Genomic DNA, 24,594 nt, shown 5'->3' on the forward strand with positions numbered 1-24,594 from the left:
CCATTTGACCATCCCTGAGTCAGTCCTTACAGCAACATTTCTTCAACTTGAACAATGATTTCGTGTTGTGGGCTTGCCTGCAACGGGTCGCTTTCTATCGACATCGACACATTATCTAGAAAGATGACTTAGGAATCGACAGTACCTTGAAGTCTGCATGCATCAATGGCAGGTTTCTCGCCTTTGACGTCAGTTTACATCATTGACTTTCGATCAGAGGATTCCGTGAAGTGTTCGACATCAAAACATCTATTCACATTTCACGGGTTGTGCTTGGTACTTTGAGAACCATTGACATTACTGGTGGTTTCTCTCACGCTTGTTAACAGTTTACATCATTGACTGGTAATCAAGTGGTTTCTACCATGTTCGACATCGAATCATTTAATCACATGGCTAGAATCGTACCAATTCGGGAAGTAGAAGTGAAGACCCTGGATCTAGTTTCTACCATCCAGGCTGCGAGGAGTTTTGTATTCATTATCTATGTAGACTAATCATAAACAGATGGCTGCGTCCATACTGTGTCTACAAAAGTCTATAAAAATGATGTACTGCAAGATCATTCCTGTATCAGAATAGTTAGTCCATTAGTTAAAGTTTTGAATCTGAGTATGGGAATGCCTACCTCAGTGATGATATAATCTTATCCATGTATTTTGTGTTGAAAATTGCAGGTTCCAACCAGGCCATCCACAAGGCAATCCTTGAAATGATAAAGCGCTTCACCCTTCCTAGAATTACAAAACCCTATTCTATTCCAGGCTTCGCACTTTAGGGGGCAATCTGTTACACTAAAAAATGTCACCTTGACTACTTACAGTTAGTATGGCTCAAATCAACAGTCATGCTACCCTCTTAGGCAAGTCTCATGCCTCTGTTATCCATCTCAAACTCAAAGAAGAGAGAAAGTCTTGTAAAAACTATGTTTATCTCTGGGGTCGCAGGTTCTCTCTAGCCTTACCTGCGGGGACGCTGACCATGTTCACAAAATCCGCGTCCATGGACGCTCTGTATGTTAAGGGACAGGTGCGTCCCTCTGTAAAAGGCAAAATGCGCGAGTTTTATCTTGAAAAAGTTACTTGTGGTTACTTCTAGAACATTCTAGAGGTCGGTTTGATGAAATGGATGCGCCTCCAGTTGGTTCATGTATCTCTATTAAGGGGGAACTTATCCCATCAATAAGGGAGCTATCCCACCCATAGAGGGGGATGATCCCATTGATAGTGGACCTGAATAACCTCTTTACAGCACTATAAATAAAGGCATTGAGCCAGAAGGAGAGGAGGTTGGAGCTATACATTTTCTTTGGGTAAATGCTGCAGGATTTAGGTCTTCCATTAGAGCCTTTGTGAGGAGAGATTGTCTTCACTTGATTCTACTTGGGAGAGGGTGAGCTTTGTCAAAGTAGAGGAAAACCCTTGATGGACCCTGGGAGGAACTTGCACAACACCAAGGCCAGGTTGTAAGAGTTTCTTTGTTTCGTTATTAATACAAACTGGTTTATTTTTCTCAATAGCTTGTGTTAATGAGTTATTTCATGTGTTCCTTGGTCTGCATGTTGAATATATGTTTTATTATATGAAATGCAAGTGCTTGGTAATTGTTTGATTGTTTGTGGTTGCAGGAATTGACTTGAAGGAGGAGCTCATCCGGATCGTCAAGAACGGACTTCAACAACAGCGTTTTGGAATAAGGTAAGCCTAAACACTTGTAGTTTTCATGTTGTAAAAGGTGTATTTAGAGAAAGATCACTCCATTTTGTCTTGTTTGTCATTAGAATGTCTTAGACTTCTAGGAAGGTCAGTCGTGTCCGCACCCTTGACAGATTCCGTGTGACAGGCACTCCCTCTACCTAGACCTCCAAAGCAGTCCCTTTCATTCCTTTTCAAACTCCTTAACGGAAAAGGTCCATCTGAGCACTTGTCACTTCAGGCTCATTAAAAATCGAAGGAGACTAGAGTCATCTTTTGTTTTTTCTCAACTCTTTAAAACTGAAAAATAAAGTTGTGTCAAAAGCATCTAAAATTCATTTAACACGGAAACATACTTTCCCTTTTATTTTAGTTGATCGAGTAATCCGCAATCGTGGAAGAAATTCAATTGAAACCCCGTCATTCACGGAGGCTTACAAGTCAACCGTCTTTGTCTCCGGAAGCGAAACCAGTACGGACAAAGCGAACTCGTTTAACTGGATCCAAGTCTCCTATCAAAGTTAGAACAACTGTTCCAACGACATTAGAGACTCCGGTTACTCCAAACATTTCTGGAATCCCTGCCTCAACAGAAGAAGTTCAACAGCCACAGAAGGACAGTGATACTGATCCTAGTTTGAGAACAAGCACTTGTGTTACTGAACCAGTTCCATCCATAACCGGTTCAGAGAGTCTTACTTTTCAAACATCTGTTGCTGCCTCTTCGGCACCAGAAATATTTTACGGACCTGACGGTTTTCCCCTTCCACCTGGTCTGATTGCGATAGAGGAAATTGTAGAAGATCCACAGGCAAGTACTCCAACACATTTTGGTGTCGGGGTCACTCTATTTCCTTCGACATCAGAAGTTAGTTTACCACCAGCGGATGTTCCTATAGAATCTCTAGGTAATATTTTGGATAGACTACAAATGTCTGAACAACCGTCAACATCTAGGACTGTGTCTTCTAACACAACGACGACAGAACTCCCTGCTGTCACTCCGACAATGTTCGTCGGCATACCATCTGTCCCGACTAGCTCACAACCGCTAGAAGGAGCCCATCCAGGGGTTATTTCGACAGTCTGGTCCGTTCCTGTTTGTTCATCCGGAATTATACCCGGAAACTCTTATGTTGAGTCTCAACAAATTGATCCATTTGGAGGTCAATTTGGGCAGTCCGGTCCCCAAGGGCAAACAATTCCCTTGAGTTCTGGATTACCACCATATGGTGGGCAGTACGCCCTTTCATTACCACCTCCGGGAGGATATCCATACAGGAGTTCACAACAGCATTCAGGTTATACTGGAATTACCTCAAGTGGTTGGGTACCTATACTACCTCAACAACCAAGGGTTGTATATTCGATGCCACAATGCGTACCTGTGTCGAACATACCCACTACGCCAGCTATTGTGACTGTGTCACAAGTTCAAGTGCTGCCTGTTGTGTGTCAACCTCAAGTTTCTCAGGTTGTAATGCAACAACCCATTGACCCTGCGACTCAACCACAGTCGCCAACTAGTGGGGCAACACAGGCCAAGACGGGTACAATTACCCCTCACCTTGGTCAAATGATTAGTATCGGGAAACTGCACAAGGCTTCACAACCGTGGCTGGTGCAATACCAACAACCACAATTCCAACAAGTATACCAAGGTGCTGAGCAACAGATCTTTGCAAACAGTGGACAACCGTACATTTAAAACGGTCAAAATCAACCATTTTATAATGGTCAAGTCCACCAACCTTACCAAACATACCAGCATCAAATGCATTATGCCGGAATGCAAAGACCAATTGCTCAGGCGATTCCATTGTATCCTGGGTATGCTTCACCTAACCTGAATCAACAGTTACCATTCGTGGCAACTTTAGAGTTACCTGATTTAAACCGGCTAACAAACGATCCAATTGCTTACGCCCCTTGGTGGCCAGCGATTCCGCACAAACTTCCATCAGATATTCCTAAATTTAATGGAAATCCGGGTGAAGATCCATCGAATCACCTGATGACATTTCATCTATGGTTTTCATCAAACACTTTAAATGATGATTCGATAAGGCTTCACCTTTTTCAGAGGACATTAACAAGTCCGGCGGCAAAATGGTACATTGAATTGCCTAGAGCTTCATTTGACAACTTCAGCACCTTAGCCACAACCTTTTTAACCCATTTTCAATTACCGATAAGGTATGAAACAAGAACAGAACTACTTACCAACTTTAAACAGACAACAACCACTCACATATCTGATCATATACATGAGTGGCGGCATCGTCGTAGGATGGTAAAAACGTACGTTCCCGATCAGCTATTAGCTGAATGGTTTATCAAGTCATTACTGGCTTCCATCACGGAAGATGTGGCAAAGGGGGGAGTCGTAACAGAAGAGCAAGTGATCGCTCATGCACAATATCTGGATTTGATTTCTACTCTGTCTGGCATGCTCTACGACAAAATACCTGACGCCCCTAGACCGAAATCCTCGATTCCTCCTCCTCCTAAATCAAACAACGAATCTCATGCCGGCGATGGCGTGATTGGCACGACAGACACGAAATCGACAAGGGCCACATCCAAAAAGGCCAGTAAGGTTTCAGGTCAAAATGCAAAAGACGAACTTCTTGCTTCAGAAATAAATGCCGTATCAACAGATAAAGGCAAAGAAACCAAACAACCAGGAAGAAAGAAGAAAGGAAAAGGGAAGAAGAAGAAATAGGATGAGAAATCTCCCGAAAAATCTTCTTCAAACCCTCCTGGAAATAGGAAACCACCTTCAGGGTGCATGATATGTGATGAGGATCATTGGATGAAAGAATGTCCATACAAAGCTGAGCTTAAGAGATTCTTTTAAAGTTCAAAAACCTCAGCAGTGTTAACCGATCCGTTTCCGAATCCAGGAACAAATCTGGTTGAAAGTGGAAATGCTTCCCTGTCTCAAGTGCTAATGTTGTCGATTTCGAAACATCAAAATGATGCTTTGATTTCGACAAGGAACAAAGATTACGGGAATCCTCAGCTGTCGAACAACAAGGATAAAGATCAACCAAGTAGTTCGACAACAACTTCGACAGAAGTTGTACCACCCACCATCCCTGAATTGACAATAAAACCGCCAAAGGGAGTAGTACACAAGTCGACATTTAATCCTCGCGCTAGAGCGGCGCAGCATTATAACATAGTGGAAGATTTGGCCCAATCGCCATCCGCTATGTCGACTCTTGAAGTACTACAAAACTGCCCATCCCAAAGGCAAGCTTTGTTATCAGCCATTGGTGGGATTGATCCAAAGGATGCCAATCTTGTATCCTTTGACCACAAAGGGTACGATCCTCAGTTACCAGCTCAATTAGCTTTCCTTGTTCAAGTGAAAGCCCTCAACAAACTGTTCACCGAATGATTATTGATGAGGGGGCATCTACATGTATCATGTCGATGAGCTGCTGGAAAACTTTAGGATCTCCAACCTTGTCGCGATCTGCGAAAACATTAAAAGCATTCGACGGAAGGACGTATACCCCGTACAGTATCCTGAATAACTTGAAAGTTGAACTAGGAGGGAAAACAGTAGAAATAGATGTTGAAGTCATCAATGGGAATCTTGATTACAACATACTACTAGGAAGACTGTGGATATATGCCATGGCAGCTGTTGTGTCGACCTATTTTAGGAAGATTGCATTTCCCTTTCAGGGAGGGATTACAATCGTCGACCAACAAAACTTCCTCCCCAATGGTTCACAAGTTACAGGAAGCATTCCCATGATCCATGGAAGCCCCCATTCACTTCAGAATATCGGAGTAGGCCTACTAAAAGATCTTACACTAATTGGAACTTTCGCTCTTCCACCTCCAATTGATTTGGCGGAAGTAGCGTCAATAGGAACCTGCAATATGATATCTTCCGCAAAGATCTCAGAAAACGATATCCACATGGATCATGCAATGGTTTTGCCCCCGAGCCCAATAGAAATATTATAGCAATCAATGTTTCTGGCACAGGAGGCGAACCCAAATCAACGCTCATCAAGCGTTTGGATGGATAGGTCTAGAGAATATGGTACTCCTTCAGATCCTTGGTCGCAAGTGCATGACACCGACGAAGGAATTCTCCAAGCTATGGTAGTTGAAGGAGTGCCATGGAATGATTCCCACCATCGTTCTCTTCTTCCAAATTACGAAGAAGATACTCAAAATGACCTCTACCATCCTTCAGTAATTGATTTTCTATCAAATACTGTAAATACGGTGGATTCCGAGCGAAACTTGTCCAACATTGAAGGGACTATAGCCATAAATATCTCGACTAAAACAGATATTGTAGAGAATATTTATGTCGGCAAATGTTGTTCTCCTTCAGAACTAGAAATATATAACGCTCTTTTTCGCGAATTCAGAGATGTCTTTGCCTGGTCATATAGTGAAATTCCAGGCATCGACTCGAGTATCGTTGAACACGAAATCAAGATGTATCCAGATGTTAAACTGGTACGGCAACGGCTGAAGTAGGTGCACCCCAAGAAAGTCGCTGCCATTAAGGCAGAAGTTGAAAAACTCCTGCACGCTGGTTTCATCTACCCGGTTCCACTAACCGATTAGGTATCAAACATTGTCCCGGTTATGAAAAAATAGGGGACAATTAGAGCGTGCGTCGATTATAGGGATGTAAATCAAGCTTGTCCAAAAGACAACTACCCTACACCCTTCATTGACCAGATAATTGATGAATGCGCCGGATGCGAAATCTTTTCATTCATGGATAGATTTTCTGGGTATAATCAAATAAATATCCGCCCACAGGACCAGTCAAAGACTGCATTCATTTGTCCGTGGGGCACATTCACATATCGAAAATTACCCTTTGGTTTAAAGAACGCAGGGGCGACGTTTCAGAGGGCAATGAATTACGCCTTCCATGACATCAAAAACATCGTTCAACCTTATCTCAACGACCTTCCGGCTCATTCGCGAAAGCGGACTGATCATCCGCAGCATTTACGAGCGATATTTCTACGTTGCCGACACTACAAGATACGACTCAATCTGCAGAAATGTGTATTTTGTGTCAGTTTTGGTCGTTTACTTGGCTTTGTAGTCTCCAAGGATGGGATTCATCTCGACCCTTGAAAGGTCTAGGCAATCATAAATTTTCCTCCACCTTCGAATTTGCTTCAGATTCAGAAACTCCAAGGGAAAGCAAACTTTCTAAGGAGGTTCATTCCAAATTACGCCGAACTTGCTAAAGGTTATACACGTCTTTTGAAAAAAGGGGTACCCTTTAACTGGGATCAGGTCGCGCAAGCTTCCTTTGATGCTTTAAAAGATTCCCTAATGAAAGCATCATTAATGTATGCCCCTGATTATCAAAGAGACTTTAACCTGTATCTGGCTGCAGCAGATACGACCATCGCAATGGTTTTAGTTCAAGAAGTCGATGGAATAGAACATCCTATTTATTATTTAAGTAAGAACTTAAATGATACAGAAAGCAAATATTCTTATGTTGAAAAACTAGCGCTTGCAGCGGTTCAAGCGATACAAAGATTTCGACACTATGTCCTCTTTCGGAAAACTACCATTCTATCAGATTGCAACCCCATGACTTATATATTGTCGCGACAGTTGCTAGGGGGCAAATATTCAAAATGGATAGCAATCCTTCAAGAGTTTGATCTGGAATTTGTAAAATCCAAGTCAAAGAAAGCTCTAGTTTTCGCAGAATTATTATGCGATCTCCCATCGTCGTCCAACGATGAAACATCCGAAGAATCAATCGTGGATGAAAGTTTGTTTCTGATATCCGCAAGAAATGAGTGGTATGGAGATATAATCATTTATCTCCAGACCCAAAAATTCAGGCCAAATACCCCTCACTCTGAACAAAAACGTATTCGATACCAAGCAAAAGACTACATGATCGTCGGTGATACACTTTACTGTCGTGGTATTGATATAGTTCTGAGGAGGTGCCTCACCCATGAGGAAGCCAAAAAAGCCCTGAATGAGTGTCATTCAGGCGCGTGTGGGGGGCATCAATCTGGATATGCTATAGCACAAAAAATCTTACGAGCAGGATACTTCTGGCCAACCATCATTGTTCAAAGATTGCATAACCGCAGTCAGAAGTTGCCATGCTTATCAAATTTTTGATAGTAAAACCATAAGACCACCCGCACCTTTACAGCCAATAATTGTTGTTGGGCCATTCGCCAAATGGGGCATCAATTTCATGACATGTAACCCCACCTCGACCGAGGGGCATGGGTATATTATAGTCGCAGTGGACTATTTTACCAAATGGGCCGAGGCGATGCCTACATTAGATAATACTGGTGAAACAGTTGCCCTTTTCTTTTTCAATCATGTAGTCGCCAGATTCGGCGTACGACAGGTTATAGTCACAGATCATGGATCGCATTTTCACAATCACATGATAGTTGAATTAGCTGCCAAACTAGGGCTATCTCACGACAGCTCTACTCCATATTATCCGCAAGCCAACAGACAAGTTGAAGCGATCAACAAAGTCCTGAAGCGCATGCTGCAAAGGATGATCGGAGTTCACAAAAGAAGATGGCACCTAATCCTGTACTCAGCTTTGTGGGCTTACCAAACATTGGTAAGGAATGCGACCGGGTTCACACCCTTCCAACTGGTATATGGCCTGGAAGTAGTCTTACCAGTCCAGTGTGAAATCTCGTCTCTCAAACTCGCAATCGATCTCCTCCCTAGAACTTCAGAAGAAGAAGCTTGTTTCTTGGAATTAATCCAATTGGATGAAACCCGTCGTGACGCCGCGTTGGCCAACGAAGCCCATAAGAAACGATTCAAAGCGAAGTTCGACAAAAATGTCAAACCCCGTGCCTTCTCGGAAGGTGACTTGGTCTTGCTTTACGACCAAGAATCCGATAAATTGGGAGCAGGTAAATTTAACTCTTTATGGATGGGCCCCTACATTGTTAAGTGGGGGTTAGCAAAAGGAGCCTACGAGTTGATGGATTACGACGGGATTCCACTGGCACAACCTCGAAATGGGTTGTACCTCAAGCGTTACTACGCCTAGTAGTAACCAATATGCTTTTGTTATATTTTTGTTTTCGCTAAGAGTGTTTGTTTTGGTCGAGTAATCCACCTTTTTACATTTATTGCAAATGTCAAACCCATTGGAACCATGTGTTGGATATGCCGACGAAGCAAGTCGTAGTTCGCGGAACCTATCCTCCGTAGCCTGGGCCATTTTTCATCCAAGCGGCGATATTGGTCAATCAACAAACAATATCGCTGAATATAGTGCGTTGATAGAACTTCTCTCTGATGCCATCACTCATGGTATACGCCGACTAATCGTCAGGCTAGACTCACAGCTCGTAATACTACAACTCAATGGTATATATTCCGTCCGAAACCCAGCTATTTATCACATGTTCCTAAGGGTTAAGATTTTGGAAAGACAATTTGATCTTATTCAATACCAACATATTTCTAGAAACTTAAACACATTAACCGACTCATTAGCAAACTATGTGTTAGATAGACATTTGCAACATTTATAAAAAGAAACACATCATCAATGTTCTACATGTGGATCACATAACTCAACCAAAATAAAACTCTGAAAATCAAAAATACATATATAGTTGTTTATGGTTTACATATAAAGTTCTGTAACCAAGACAAAATCGGTCACACGACCCAAAACTCAAAATGCTAGGGGGCAGCCTAGTCTAATGATGCTCGTGATAGCAAGTCACAGCCTGTGCGATCATGCGTAAGACGCGAGTCCATCGTCTGGGCACACCAGTAGTATGCCGCTGTAACTGCAAAGGTAGCTCTTTGATCCTCACATCTGGAATACCGAGAGTAAGGCTCTCAACCTGCTCCTGCACAGCTGTAAGAGTCTCGGCCACATCGAAGTCATGAAGAATAACCCTTCCGACGGCCTCTCTTGCTGGGGCAACAGCTGGTACTCTCACACGAACTACTGGACGAACAGGACCAACATCTGCATGTACACATGAGTTTGATTAGAGTCTTGATAGAACAAAGCACAAGGACATTATAAACAAAAACAGTAAACAACAATATGGTCAGAGATTTTACCAATAGCACCCCACTGCTCGCCATCCGGCAGTACCAAATCTGGATCACCCCGGAAGTCCATGCCAGCATATGGATACTCGGAATAGACCATCTCCTGATGATCAAACCACCTGAAGAAGGTATCAGAAAATGAAATCTGAGATTGACCAGCATGCCTAGACATATGGTCAACCCATCTTTGCATGCGTGGTTCAGTAGGAGAAGGTATGTCGAGTGCGATGTACTGCGGCTGCATCAGTGGTATCTTCTCCAAGGCAAAGGTGGTCAAAATGGAACCGAACCCAAAGTTCTTCAACTTCCCGTTCTTTATCTTGGTCAACTGCTCTTTCATTACAAGAAGTACTACATCGCACCAGTTGAACACCTTCGGTTGGAGGCATTCCAAGGCATGCTGCATATAGGATCTGTTGGCTACATGAAGAGACGCGCTACCAGCCATCCTACCAAAAGTAAATAGGATAGTCCTAAGCGACCTATTAGTGACATCACGGATGACGATCTTGCCATATTTACTCGGCTGAGATCCTTCCCTGCAATACTGACGGACATAATCTCTCACAGAGTCGCCTCCTCGGACCGAACCTGACAAAGAGATGGGGGCACCCCACCTCGACAAGCTAGTCAAGAAATAGATGTCTACTACAGTCAAGGGGATAGATTTGCCCCTAATCTGGAAAACCTGGTTGATAGGATCCCAAGAGTCAAGAAAATACTTTAGCAAGTTAATCTGCTGTCTCATACTAGAGATACGGAAGAACTTCAGCAAGCCATAGTTCCACAGCGCATTCATTGTAACAGGATCATGTAGGGAAATCATGTCCTCTTCTTCATGTTCTTGTTCTCGCCATGTAAGGGTCATTTTGCTCCAATATCTCTGCAAAAACAAACAAGAGAGGAGATTAGATCCTAATTTTGATGAGAAAAAGGGAAAAATTCCATAAAAAACAGTGCAAAAACTTTCCTTTCTGCGCCCAACGCACCTGCAGCAGTGTTACAAGTGTGTTGAATGTCAAACTACCTTCATGAGGACCAACATTCAGCGCAGGTTTCAATGTACCCAGGGTGCGTTGATGGCAGAACGAGCCCATCAAACCCCAGGGGATCAAAAAAGCAGGGAACAGAGCACAGAATGCAAAAAGGAAACCATGAAATGAAAGGGCTCGGGTTTAGCTCCTACCTGGTCCAGACAGTGCTGAGAATCGTCCACAGAATCTCCCGAAATCAGCTGATGAAAATCGAGGGGGAAAACACCTCCAAAGCTCCAACAAACCAAGTTCAAATGAAATTGTAAAATAAGAGGTAAAAAACACTTTTTAATTACTTTCACGTAGTTCGAAGTAAGGTATTAGCATTTTAATCTCATTTTCAAAGCAAATATTGATCATTTCTAACTAGTTTGATGAAGCAGTTGAAAATACAGTACTATCTTTGGAAGGACAAAGCTATCTATGGTAAAAATCAAAACAAGACCACTTAATCGAGCAGTTTTAGCGCATAGTTCAAGCTCGTTAAAAAATAAACATAAGATCGAGCAAATGTTTCCACCCGCGTTTAAGCTCGTTAAAAAATGAACTATCCTCTGGTAAATAACCATCGTGAATGAAACATTTTCAGCCATTAAAGCCTTGGTCGTGTTTGCACCGTCACCTCAACTTTTCCATTGGCCGATCATTCACCTCCATTTGATTGTTTACCCATTTTGAGGAACAACTGCGAAGAGTGATTTCACTAGCCATCCTTGTGACACTGCCGTGATTGAAAAATTCCAAACCTTACCTGGAATCAGCTGCTACCCGTTTTATCACTCGTTCCTCAAAAGACGAGTCTTCTTTAAGCTCTTTTCATCTGACTCGTAAAATATGAAAAGATTGCCGATTTTTGGCCTTCCAGCTCGTTAAAGCGATAGGAAGTGCTATCCCTCCTCTAGATTTTAATCTTTTTGGACCTGAGGGATTATTGCACAAAAATATCGAGCGCTTGTTTTGTTCGGCTCGTTAAAACTATCGAAAATTCATCCCTTCTGTATTGTTTTATACTTTTTCGGACTTAAGGGATTAGATGACGAAAAAGGAATTCCGGAGTTATCTTTACGTACCTTTTCAGACTCCCTAAAAAGGAAAAGGACCGAGTTATCTTTGTCGTTAGACTCGTTAAAAATATTAATAGCAACAAACTTGTCTTTAGACGAGAATGAGTTTCACTATCGCTAGGCTCGTTAAAACATAGCGATGGGTTTTCCCGAAGGGAAAATTATAGAACAAGCATATGTTATCCTCCTCAAGCTTGACAAAAATAAAGAGGTACTGGTCAGCAATGACTGGGGAAAAATTGGGAAGAAAGCTCAAAGAAACTTTATTGGTAGAAAGTCGCTCTTGAACATGACACTTCCACTCCGTGCCAGAGTCGGGTTGGGTTGTTTCATTCACTGGTCACATCACCATGGTCACGCCATACCATCCACATTTGGGGTAAATGCTACCGATCCATCACATAAGTGTCGCCGACATGTTCAAGAGAAGTCATCCAGAGAAGTCACCCGTGTCCCATCCACTACTATACATTATACTTCACTCTTTCATGACCGCCACCCTGAACCGTATGTCACCAGATCGTTTTAACCTCCATCAAAATCATTTGCTCCGTTCTGTGTCATTGATGTGGGATTCATTAAGGCCCTCCTTTGACGGATCGCTTCTTGTCGACATCAGCTCATTATCCAAGAAGTTGATCTAGGAACACCCCTTTAGTACTTTGAAGCTTGCACGCCTCAATGGCAAGTTTCTCACTTTCGGCGACAGGTATACATCAATGACCTTCGACCGAAAGATTTTGCGTGGTGTTCAACGCCAATTCCTTTATTCACACCACGTGAATTGTACTGCAGTACCTTGAGGGTCATTATCATTATCGGTGATTCCTCTCGCGCTTGTTAACAGTTTACATCATTGACTGGTAATCAAGCAATGTCTTTCCATGTTCGACTTCAAAACATTTCTCACACGGATCGACTTGTACTTAGAGTGAAGATCGGACGAGATTGAAGACCCCGGATCTACTTTCATCCATCCAGGCTGCGATATATATTCAGGAAAAATAAAGACATTGAAATGTACAGCATTGCAGCACAGATAATCATCCTACCAAAAGGATGATGACTTCGTCAGAATCATCAGTCTACCATCAGACGATTGTCTATCCTATGTACATGAAAATGAATTTATAAAGCTGAGCATGGGAATGCCCGCCTCAACTAGATCATGAAAACAGTGTAAAAATAATGTATTGTATTGTATCTTATTACAGGTCTCCTCCCCAGCATCAGAAGAACTTTGGATCCTCCTAATAAAGCATTTCACCCGATAAATGGCCTCATACTTTAGGGGGAAACTGTTATAGAAATTTTTGTGCCTTACAGCTATAAGCATGAAATGTCCATAAACCAAGGGATCCTAAGTCCCTTAAAGTGTTGTTCCAGCTCCTAAAGAAACAAGGTCAACAAATTACATCTTCTCCCAGAAGTTCTCCACCATAAACTGCTCAAAACTAGTCAAAACAGGATCATTTCAAGTGCTCCACTAGCTGGCTGTGTTGCAAAGCACACAAATACACTGGCTAGGTGCGTTGAAATGCACTTGAATGCACTACCAGGGTGCGTTGAGTGGGAAATGACAAGTGGCAGAGTCATTCCACGAGGTGGAGAGACAATGGAAGTTTCCAGAATCTTCTCCAACGACACTTGCCTCACTGAATTCGACCAGTGATGAGTAAGAGGCTCTCAGTCTCCAAGTGTAAGCAAGAATTGACAGAGAGAAGCCACTAATCAATTCATGAGCTGACTCATCCTCTTTGCATACATCTATATATGGATCCCTCACCAAGAGATCCAGAGGCTAGAATTTTGTACATTGCAGAGAATTGTTGTTGGTTTTGTGATAGATATCAAAGTATTGGGTGATTAATGCTTTGTTGGAGGTGAAGAATGGATTCTATGTTGGGAGGTTGATGCTAGATCAGGAATCATTGGTTGTAACTCCTCCTGGATCTTCTTGTTTTATCAATAAAACTACTTGAGTTTCTCCTACATGCTTGTATATCTGATGTGCGTTATATTTGTATGTTTAGCTTAAATCTGATCCTAAGCTTTTTATGAACATAAATCCATGTCTTTGTGTAGTTTCTCTCTTCTGTGAACTTGCAGGAACTTGGTGACGCTGGGCAAGTGAGGGAGCATATCGGTGGAAGCTGGCAAAGAGAAGATAGATTGGATCGAACAACTAGCGCAAGGCACAGGTCGGTTCATCTTAATCATCTTTGTTTATAGTTCTTAAAGGAGAATACAAGAGTAGTTTTCCTTGTTTGTTTCTGAGGTCTCTGTCACAACCCAGTGGGATAGGGTCGTTCTGAATAGACACTTTTCCCAAAAACACTGCTCTAGTAGCGCGGAAGCTCCACAACCCCTGGTTAGTGCTGCAAAAAAGTAGTATATCAAGGCACGAAAAATAGGGAAGTGTGAGAAGTAACCTATGCGAAGGAATGGACAATTGGATAGAACTAGCCCCTCGGGCATCTCAAGGGTGCGGAAACCTGGTTCCAACACCACCCATACTAATTCGGGTGAGACCTCAGTTCGCGCCCCGTGGACTGTTGCCGAAAGGGCTAGTAGTACAGGGATTTGTTTGGCTAATTAAATCTAAACCTAGGTCAGGCCCCAACAATACAACAAATGGTTCTGTTGTCGAGACTAGAATCTGCATAGAGATGTTTGATGCCGCATCACTGGAATCCAATTAAGAAGGAAATTGAAGGGTGGATTAACAGGAGAATTCATGAGTTCGCGGCGTAGGATAACAGGAATCCGTGACTGACAAAAGAAGGGTGGTTAGACTGCTATCTATACATAGAGATCCACGAAATTTTCTTTGCATATTTCCCTATTGAGTTGTACGAGTGGATCACGAAGCTAGAAGATAACCAAGAAAGGTGCGGGCTCGGCAATCCTATTGTGTGGACCCTTTAATTGGTGCACAGGTTGGAAGGATCCGAGGATAAGATCACGTGCATTGTTGATCACTGGCTTGATCAGATTATAGGAGGATTCATTACTGAGTTCGTGGTAAACACTTCGGTAAGCTACAGCGAGGCTGAGTGACGCTTCCTCAAGGGACTACAAGGTAAGTACATTAAATATATGAAAACTTGGATTAATATGCTATTGTGTGAAAAGCGGACTATGTGAATACATTGATGTTCGGGGCTAGTGGAAGTGGGAGAATTTACAGGAACGAAGGTAGTGCAGAACTAGAAACTAGCCCCTTTTTTCACCTCTGTGAGGGGACGAGGAAAAGCTCACAAGAGTCTCCCCGTGAAGTGTGATCCAATTGAGAAGGCAGGGGATTCCATGCATACCACCTCCACCCACACCACCACTAGTTTCACCATATTCACCCCCATCTTTGCCCATACCACCTCTGCCGCCACCACAAAGCAATATGGCGAGCATGATAAAGTTGCCGATGTTCAAGGGAGTAGGGAATGAAGATCTAGACCAGTTTTGGTTCACGATAAAAGCTATATGGGAAGTGCAGGGAGTCACGAATGACCATATAAAGAAAGCGACATTGGTCAGCGCTCTACAGGATCGCATGTTGACCTGGTACATTAAGCATTCCGGTGAAAATTCGAATGCAGGGATCACGGATATCCAAGCTGCACTGAACAAAGAATTTAGTAGGCCAAAGTCATAAATGCAGTCGATCATTGGGTATAAGGAGATCACGATGCTTCTAGGTGAGACCCCTTGGGAGTTGGATCAGAGACTGAAGTTTACAATCCACGAAGCTAATATGACATTGACGGATGGACAACACCACACATGGTTTGTAGCATCCCTAACAACGCATCTAAGGAACGTGTTGTCACAACAGAGGCTAACCACTCAGGTCAAGGTCTTGGAGATCGTGATGAGGCTACACGAGACCCCGATACAGGATCCTAAATTGGGAGTTCAGCAGATCCACGTGCATTTGAAAAACTTGTAACTTGAGATGCAGAGTCTGAAACAGGACAGGACATCTCACCAAGAGGTACACGATGAGGTACGGTGCATAAAATGCAAGGGTCAGGGACATGACAAAGACCACTGCTTGGTGTTCCTGAATTACCTCATGGGAGGAGGAAAAATGCTACTGAGATCAGAGGCACAAGCAGGACCGAGTGCGTTGCCTACATTATGGTGTGCGATTTGTCAAATAGGAGGAAAGCATGTTACAGATGACTGTCATTTATTACAGAAGTACATGTAGAATTCACAGCAGTTGTTCTGTAATTTCTATAGATCGGTGGGACATGATGAGTGCACCTGTAGAAGTTATGAGTTGATGATGGACCGAACCCCTACCTATAGAGTTCAGGCTTAAACATGGCCCCTTGACTAGAACGCAGGGATGGCGCAAACCAGATTTCAAGGGCGCGGACGAGGTCAAGTTGGAGGAGGAACAAGAAGAGGTTGCAGACAACTAATATGTTACAATTGTGGAGGGCTAGGACATTATGCCCACAATTTCACAAATCCAATCTGGCCATCATGTTTGTATTGTACACTGTTTGATCATGAGACAAAGGATTGTCCCACACTAATATCGAGGTTTCGCGATAAAGGAGCACCCCAACCTTCACCGACTTAGAACCTACAAATGATGAGGTCTAAGCATCGTGAGGAAGACCCAAATGTAAATATTGTGCTCCGAAGTGGAATTACGACAGGAGATGACAAAGGCAAGCAGCCTGAAGAAAGTACTTGGGTTCACAAGGCTCCAACGAAGGAACTAGGGTTTGATTTGGAGCATGCTAAGGAAACCTTCATGGAAGCCAAGAAGAGCTTCGCTGATCCCTCCACTTCAGGAAGTAAAGATAGACGAGAGCGAGAGATGGAGCCATCGATGCTCACCACATTCCTGGAAACATGCATGAAGTTGTTGCGCAACAGTAGGTGGTAAAGGGGCTGCGAGAACTCATAAATAGATGCGCTAGGACCGCACATAGTCTGGAAGCTTGGAAATCACACAACTCAATGGGAAGTGAGATGAGATTAACCGTGTAGATTGGGGAATATGAGATGGACCAAGTGATTCTGGATCTAGGATCAGATGCGAACATCCTGCCGAAGCAGACACGGGAGCGCATGGGAAAGCCTACACTGCAATGGTCTCCTATCCAACTGCGAATGGAAAACCAGCAAAAGATCCTATCTATGAGGAGATTGTAGGGAATCACAATAGATATCAAAGGAGAAAGTGTGCTAGCATATTTCTAAGTAATAGAGATTGTTGATGACAACAATCCCTAACCCGCACTATTGGGAATAGATTGGACCAATGACATGAATGGGGTGATAAATATGAAGAAGCACAAGATGATTTTTGAGAAAAAGTCTTTGTGCATGGTTTTACCTTTGGACCCTGCAAAAGGATGGCGCTACACAGAGCCGATGCGCGACTACAACAACGATGTTGACTTGGACTGCATCTACAAGATAACCGGGCGAGAGAAAGACTGGGTGAATCCGACCGCGGATGGAATAATCTCATGGGAGTGCGAAAGCTCCTGCACGTCAGACTCAGATGAGGAAATAGAACGATGGTAGAACCAGTTACACTAGGTAACCACACTGAACTGTAACATGATGACGAGATCTTTGCGCTACATATCAATGGAGGTAAAGGATCTACCTATGTATGATGGGTTAAGTGAGGTGGATCACTTCCTGAACAAATTTGAAAAAGAAGTGTCGAAACAACAACGTTTCGAAGGTTTAAAATGGGCACTGCGTGCTATGCCCACAAGGTGGTGAGATACACACCAAAGAAGTTTTCAGGACTGGCATGACTGCAGAAGAATGATGCGCATGCGGTTTGGTAAGCCTCAGATACGATTAACAGACAAGATTGTCGGACAAAACAGTCTGCGCGCCCACCTATCCAGATGGATGCAGGCATATGGTGTGAAACCTGCATGGATGCCCATAGTATTCATGTTAGGAGACACGGTTAGTAAGTAGGTGAAGATAAGGCAATGATGTGAATGAACCCCCCCTGGTTGGAACCACGGAGTATGGAAAGATCAAGTGCACAAAAGAATATCCATGCAGAAGCCTTTAACAAAGTATGCGAAGTGTTGAACAAGGTCCACCATGTGACGTGGACTGACTAGGATCTGCACATACCAACGGTTCTATGGGCTTATAGGACTACATGCAAGAACCTGACGGCACAGGCACCTCTGAGCCTGGAATATGAGGCAACTGTTGTAATCCCCATGGAGCATGAATTGCCTAGTCCACACATGGTAGCACCAAAATATATGATGGTTCGCGGAACCTTGAAAGAATGGATTGCACAACCGAAAGAAGAAAAACTCTTGAGACTTGAGGAAGAAGTCAAACAGGGAAATTTTAGGCTCCAAGAACTTGAGAAGGAAAGGGTGTGATTAAGGAAGAAAAGCACTCTGGCAGAAGCGGAAGTCAAGAAGTTGGAGGACGAGATAAAGGAAGATTTTATCGATAAGAAGACCAGGGTGATAACACAAGGTGTGCCTGATCCTACTGAAAAGTTTGAGGACTATCACCACAAATTGATTAGCCTGATGTTTTAGATGGGACCACGTATTACTAAGCAAAGTAACTAGGGTGGTGCACTACAGATGATAAGGTGTGTGACACCGCTAGTAATGGTAAAAGGTGGGTATTTCCCAGGAAGAATGATGGATGACTGGAGGAAATCATATATAGGTGGCACAACCACCTGACTAGCTGAGGAAGGTACAGTCTTAGCACTCTAGGTAGTTGAAAGGAGGCATGGCACTATAAACTATTCTGCCCAGGAGCTGCGCATAGAAACAAAGAGTCACAAGGTCCGCAAATGTGCAAGGGGGGTTGCACTGCCACGAGGGTTGGCCAGAAAGTGACCATTGAAGTCACTATTCATGATCGGATGCTTGACTTAAGATCAAATGGAGCGGGCGACAGGCATTTAAGACACGATTTATGGGCAAGATTTGAGAAAATCTGCTGCCAACGAAGCATTAATGAATAGGGTTTGGGGGGAACGGTCGAATTCAAATTCAAAAGGCGCTATAAATTACAAAGGGCTACCCAAAAAACAACACTTGGTCATTTGCGAATTGAGTAGTTGTATACCTCATGTAGCCTGAGCACGACCCTATTTCACTTGTGCAGAGCGTTAATAGAGCCCCTAATTCCACGAGTGATAGATTTCTAATCGAACACGATGGCAACATCTGAGGAAGTTATGGAAATCCAAGAAATGACGGTCAAAGAGGCCGTGCAGACCCTGACTATGGGAGATGCCCCTGAAGGCACTGGGATTGTGTCAGAAATCCCTAAATCATCGCGCATGCCAAGACCAAAGAAAGACAAATAGGGGATGGTTCCCGTTCGTGTGTCCCTGTGAAACCCATTTTGCACCAAGCTGTCAATGGAGGAGAAAGGGAAAGCCATTAACATAGAAATTGAAAGGAGGAGGATGACCTGGAGGATCTTATCATCGAAGAAGACGAGGAAAAAAGCATGGAGGAGGAAAATGAGCCTGCGCACCCTCCAACAAAGTTTCTTGCCTATATCCCCCCGTGGAAGGGGAAGGCAAAAGTACCCAAGGATCTCGATGAGAGCAAGAGCTCGCTCGAGACCCCAATCCTCCCAGACAACATCATTTTTTAGGGCAAGCACCTCCAATAGTAGTATGACAGCATCAAAGGAGCTACATAGATGGTGGCCCTCACTAAGAGGCTCACACAGATGCAACATGCCAAAGCGCTAAAAGAACAGTTGGACGCGACACGGCACAAGGAAGCAGTCCTGAAGGCGTGCGTTCAGCCTTGGATCAACGAGGCCTTAACCATCACAACAAAAATTGAAAGCAAGCTTGCACAAATGTAGGGGACATAGGCACAGATGCAGGGAAGTAGTTCTGACATTGCGGTCTCGGAACAACACGTACAACAGATCCAGCAGGCAGCAGCTGACTACACTGCCGACCTTGCAGCAATTCGAGAAGAGTTGGAGAGACTCCATGCCAAGATCTCCACACTGATAGGGTGACTCGAGGGAAAGTCACGATGTTTGTGTTGGGGGCCTGTTGGGCATGGAATCCCACTAAGGCATGTTTTGGGGCTTAAAGCCCAAGTTTTGACCAAATCCATTGTAAATGCTTCACGAATTATGGGCACGGAGCACGAAGTCATAATAGAGTCACAAGATTGTCCGCCCTTGTTTTTGTAATGTAATGTTGGCTTGATAACCCTACCCATGGCCTTTGGACCATGGGATTGTATAAATAGAGAGAAGATATAATAACTAGAAAAAAAGAGAAAAGGGAAGAAGGATGAGAAGTGTAAGTGATTCAGTCCACTTGTAAAAGGTATCCTCGGATCGTAGAGTAGGAGAAGGCTCTACAGCTAAGTGCACAGAGGCCTAGTAGTCCTCAGCTAAGTGCCTGGACCCATCCAGTTGAGTGTGCAGGGCAGGCCAAGTCTGTAAAATTTGGAAGAATTAATAAAGAGAAGTTTACCATATTTTTGTGTATCTTGTCCTATTTTAATGTATGATTGGGTATAAAGTACAAGTGTAATATTTATTTGTTGTGCGAACTCATGTGAATGTGTTGTATAAATAAATATAACATAAAACACCCATGTACATGAAGGTAATTAACTGTTAAGTAAGATCTCGGGCACGTCTTAAGAGAATAGTGCAAATGCTATTCCAGCACCGTGGAAGCTCCACAACCCCTAGTTAGGGCTACGCTAAGGCAGTATATCAAGGTGTGATGAACAGGGAAGTGCACAAATTAACCTGCACGAAGGAACAAATAGTTGGATAGCACTAGCCCCTCAGACATCTCAAGGGTGCGAAAACATGGTTCCAACAACCCGTCCATACTACTTCGGGTGATACCTCAGTCCACGCCTCGTAGACTGTTGCTGAAAGGGCCAGTAGTACAGGGATTTTTTTGGCTAATTAACTCTGAACCTGGGTCAGGCCCCAACAAGCCAACGTCACCATCATGAACAACAACTAAAGGGATCATAATGAATGCAGCAAATGCAAGAGGAAGGCTGTCGACAACACAGAGGCAGAACAAGGTTGCAAGCTCAAGTAGGTCCATTGATGATGTAAGAAACTTTGGAGACTCTGGCTATGAAGTGATGGCGTGACATGAAGATCGAACAAAGGTAGAAGATGGAACAAAGAAGGCGTTGCATGTGCTAAAGTAGAAACTCACGAAGAACATGAAGCTGCACAGATAGACAAATGAGTTACAGCAGGAACATGAATAGCAATGGCCGCAACATGCAGTGACGGATGAAACTGCATCCGTAAAATTTAAGGATCCATCCTACCAGTGAACACAGAGTAGACATGGTGAGCAGTGTTTTTGATCGCATGCAAGGGATTCAGCAGCGTGCATGTCATTGAGCGTACACATGCAATCCAACCCATTCAACACACTCACCAAGGTGAAGACAAGAAGCAAGTCCAACTGGGGCTAAACATGTAGTTCGGAAAGTTGATGCGCATGACCACCAGCACACACTTGAATACCAGCACGAACACTATGCATCAGTGTGTTTCCGGTTCAACCGTACCCAAGAATATAATGCACACATTAGCAGATGAGTTGGATGAAGGAACTGAACCAATGCACCGGTTGGAATGGAGGAAAGAGTTTGCTTCAGCAATATGTCACCATAGGGTGCTTGCACACCATCACGGATGACCAAGATTGGCATCATCTCACCACCTTCACCATCACAAGCATGTCAAAGAGTTGGTCTCATCACAATAGACCAAGTGACAGTGATTTCTTGCAAAGGCTTGCTCAAGCCATGTTGTTTCACATGAGTACATGTGCATTGTAATGTTGAGTCATGTCAAGTGTCAAGAGTGGATGTAACAGTCATAGAGTAGGTAAAGGGTCATGAGGGTAGTTGAACTGTCACAAATGGGAATGTCAAGGGTCCACCCTTTGCTATAAATAGTTCATCATAACTCATTGTAAGGGTTTTGGTCAACCAAACGCCTACTAAGACTATCTTGAAGAAAACTTGGACAGTATTGTAATGTACCTTGGCTTCTCCACTACATGGAGCTTGTATATCTCTTTAGAGGAGCAGGCAGATGTGGCTGTAACGTTCCACTATTGGGGCTATCGGGTTTACATGGAGTATTGTGTGATTGTGACTTACACTTCTTTATATAATAAAAGCCAACACATTTTCATGCATATATTGTTATTGTAGTTGAACTACTCCGGTTGCTTTAATGATGTGTGTTTTTTAACTTACGTACTTGTGTATGAATTGATTCATGTGAAATTATATGAATCTTGTTGTTAATGTGTTTCATATGTTTTTAATGTTGTAACCGTGTATGTCAACTGCTCTGCCAGACATAAAACAAACCTCTCTTATGAACCTTGCTATATCAAACATCACACTCGTCTCGGACTGATCTGTGAGTGTTGTTCGTGTTATCTTACCTTGTATTTTGTCACTTCCGCATCCAAGTGGACTGCTCCACCAAAAGTTGTGCATGTCCTTTGTATGGTGTGTTCCTAGCCGAGTTGGGACTAATCCCTTTCAACCTGGAATTCACCTTCACCTTCCTCTCCCTGCGAAGTGTTGGAACCTCTCATACACATTCCTTGACTCTCTCCATCAGTCACACCCTTGCTACTGGCAGACTTATCTTACTTGCCTTTGTGCGACATCACGGTCAAGGCATTACCTTACGACCCACTGCAGGGACTCCTACACCAAATGGTTTGAGGTCTAATTGGGACTTCTTACTAGGGAGATCCCCTTGACATGTTGGCAGGTCTAGCACCGTTAACATTTCTGGTGCTAGAAGGAGGGTTTATGAAAAGTAGTGTCCTCTCATTGAGTTTTGAACCTTTGCATATCTTTCACGGAGTCTTGCATTCTTCTTCCCCCAGGTGTTTTTCAAATCATGAAGATCTCTCCATCTGAGGGCAGTTGTTTGATCTCTTGTCCACTCACACGTATGATGGTGAAGGTGAAGCGGCATGGCCTGAGCACTTAAATAAATTTCTTTCTATGATTTATGAGGAAGATGAGTTTACTAATGAAAAGGTCAGGTTGTTGCTCGCATACAAACTTCGTGAATCTCCATTTCGTTGGTGCTCAGCCCACCGGATGACACCATGCACTCATGTGAGAACTTCTGTGATCTTATTGAAGACACGTTCTATCATTTTGATCTAGACCATATTGACCGGAAATTTTTACAAAAACGGAGGGCTCCGCATGAATCTGTTATTGATTTTTGGTAGTGTGTTTGTGACTTTAAGTTTCAAGCTCCGAGGAGCCAGATGAAGTTCACTTATCTCTGGGACCGGTTTGAGTACTGTCTTTGATGGAACTACGCAATCCCATGTGGAAGAAGGTATTGTCTCAATGGACTCTTGGCCTCCCTCTCATTCAACAGTTCCACCATCACTCAGTGATGCTGAGGATCATGTTCGCACATCTGTTTAACCTTCACACTCTCCAACCATCACTCCAACCAATTTTTGCGCGGATTTGGTTGTGATTCCTTCGAGTTCCCATATGCATTCTTTTCTTTGACCTCCATCTTCACACTCAGGTGTTCCTCTGGATGATGTTGTCTTGTGTTCGTCCATTTCGAACTCTTCACTTGTTATGAATGAGGAACAACCGACTGACAGAGTTGGTGTTGCACAACCAACATGCATCGTCATTCATGAAGAGTATGAGTGGGATCTTGAACATAAACACTTGGAGAAGGATGACTCCTGTTGAGCTATAAAAAGAGTCTCTTTCACCTCTAATTACCTCACATTAGTTTGTCAGTCCATGAATGTTTTGTTATTTCAAAGAGTGTCTCAGTTTGAGGCTATCATTTTCCAGAGTAATGCTAGTAGTATAGTGCTCAAAGATACAAGAGTAAACGGATGCTTGTTTACAACAAACTACTTTTAAATACTAAACCATACATTCAGAAAACTAAGCAATTTATCAGTCAAGGGTTCAGTAGCAGTAACTCATCCCTTTGTAAACTGATGGAACCAAAGGAAATCAGGGAACAAGTCCTTGATCTGGGAGCCAGACAGTAAATGTCAATGCCCGCTACATTCTCAGATCGTTCTTCATACCAAAGCAACAATAACTCAAGTGACAGGAAATGGAACGATAGATAAGAAATGGAATAGCAACCAGGAAATTATAACAACAATTAAGTTTAATAAGTAGCAATATCTTAGTCTACATGAATAAATGCAACAATCATGTCCTACAGAAATCAAATGGAAATCCTCTACTTTTAAGAATGAATCAAACAACACACAGAAATAGAACAACATTGATTAATAATGGACTATAGAACAGTGCTTGAAAGCCATACATACATGTGCACGCCACACCTTAATATTAACATGATCTTGGTAATCCGATTATCAATCTCAGTTATAAATAATACGACTGTATTTCAGAATGGAACAACAAAGTCTATAGATTCAAAAATCGCAAGGAAATATAATCTCTAAGATGAGTTCAGTAATACCAATGAATAAGTGTACAACACAAATACTCTGTAATTGAACAACAACAGTATTCTATAAAGACCGACAATATTATATCAGCACTTAAAGGAACAGTAATACGTTGCAAAGTTAATATAATGGTTCTGTCTTCAGTAAATCAAACATAACAGAGCTGTGATGTAAAATAACAAAACATA

This window comes from Pinus tabuliformis, chromosome 9 (genome assembly GCF_031772625.1).
Source record: "Pinus tabuliformis cultivar Carrire ecotype Pingquan chromosome 9, CPIR1, whole genome shotgun sequence".
Lineage (NCBI taxonomy): Eukaryota > Viridiplantae > Streptophyta > Pinopsida > Pinales > Pinaceae > Pinus > Pinus tabuliformis.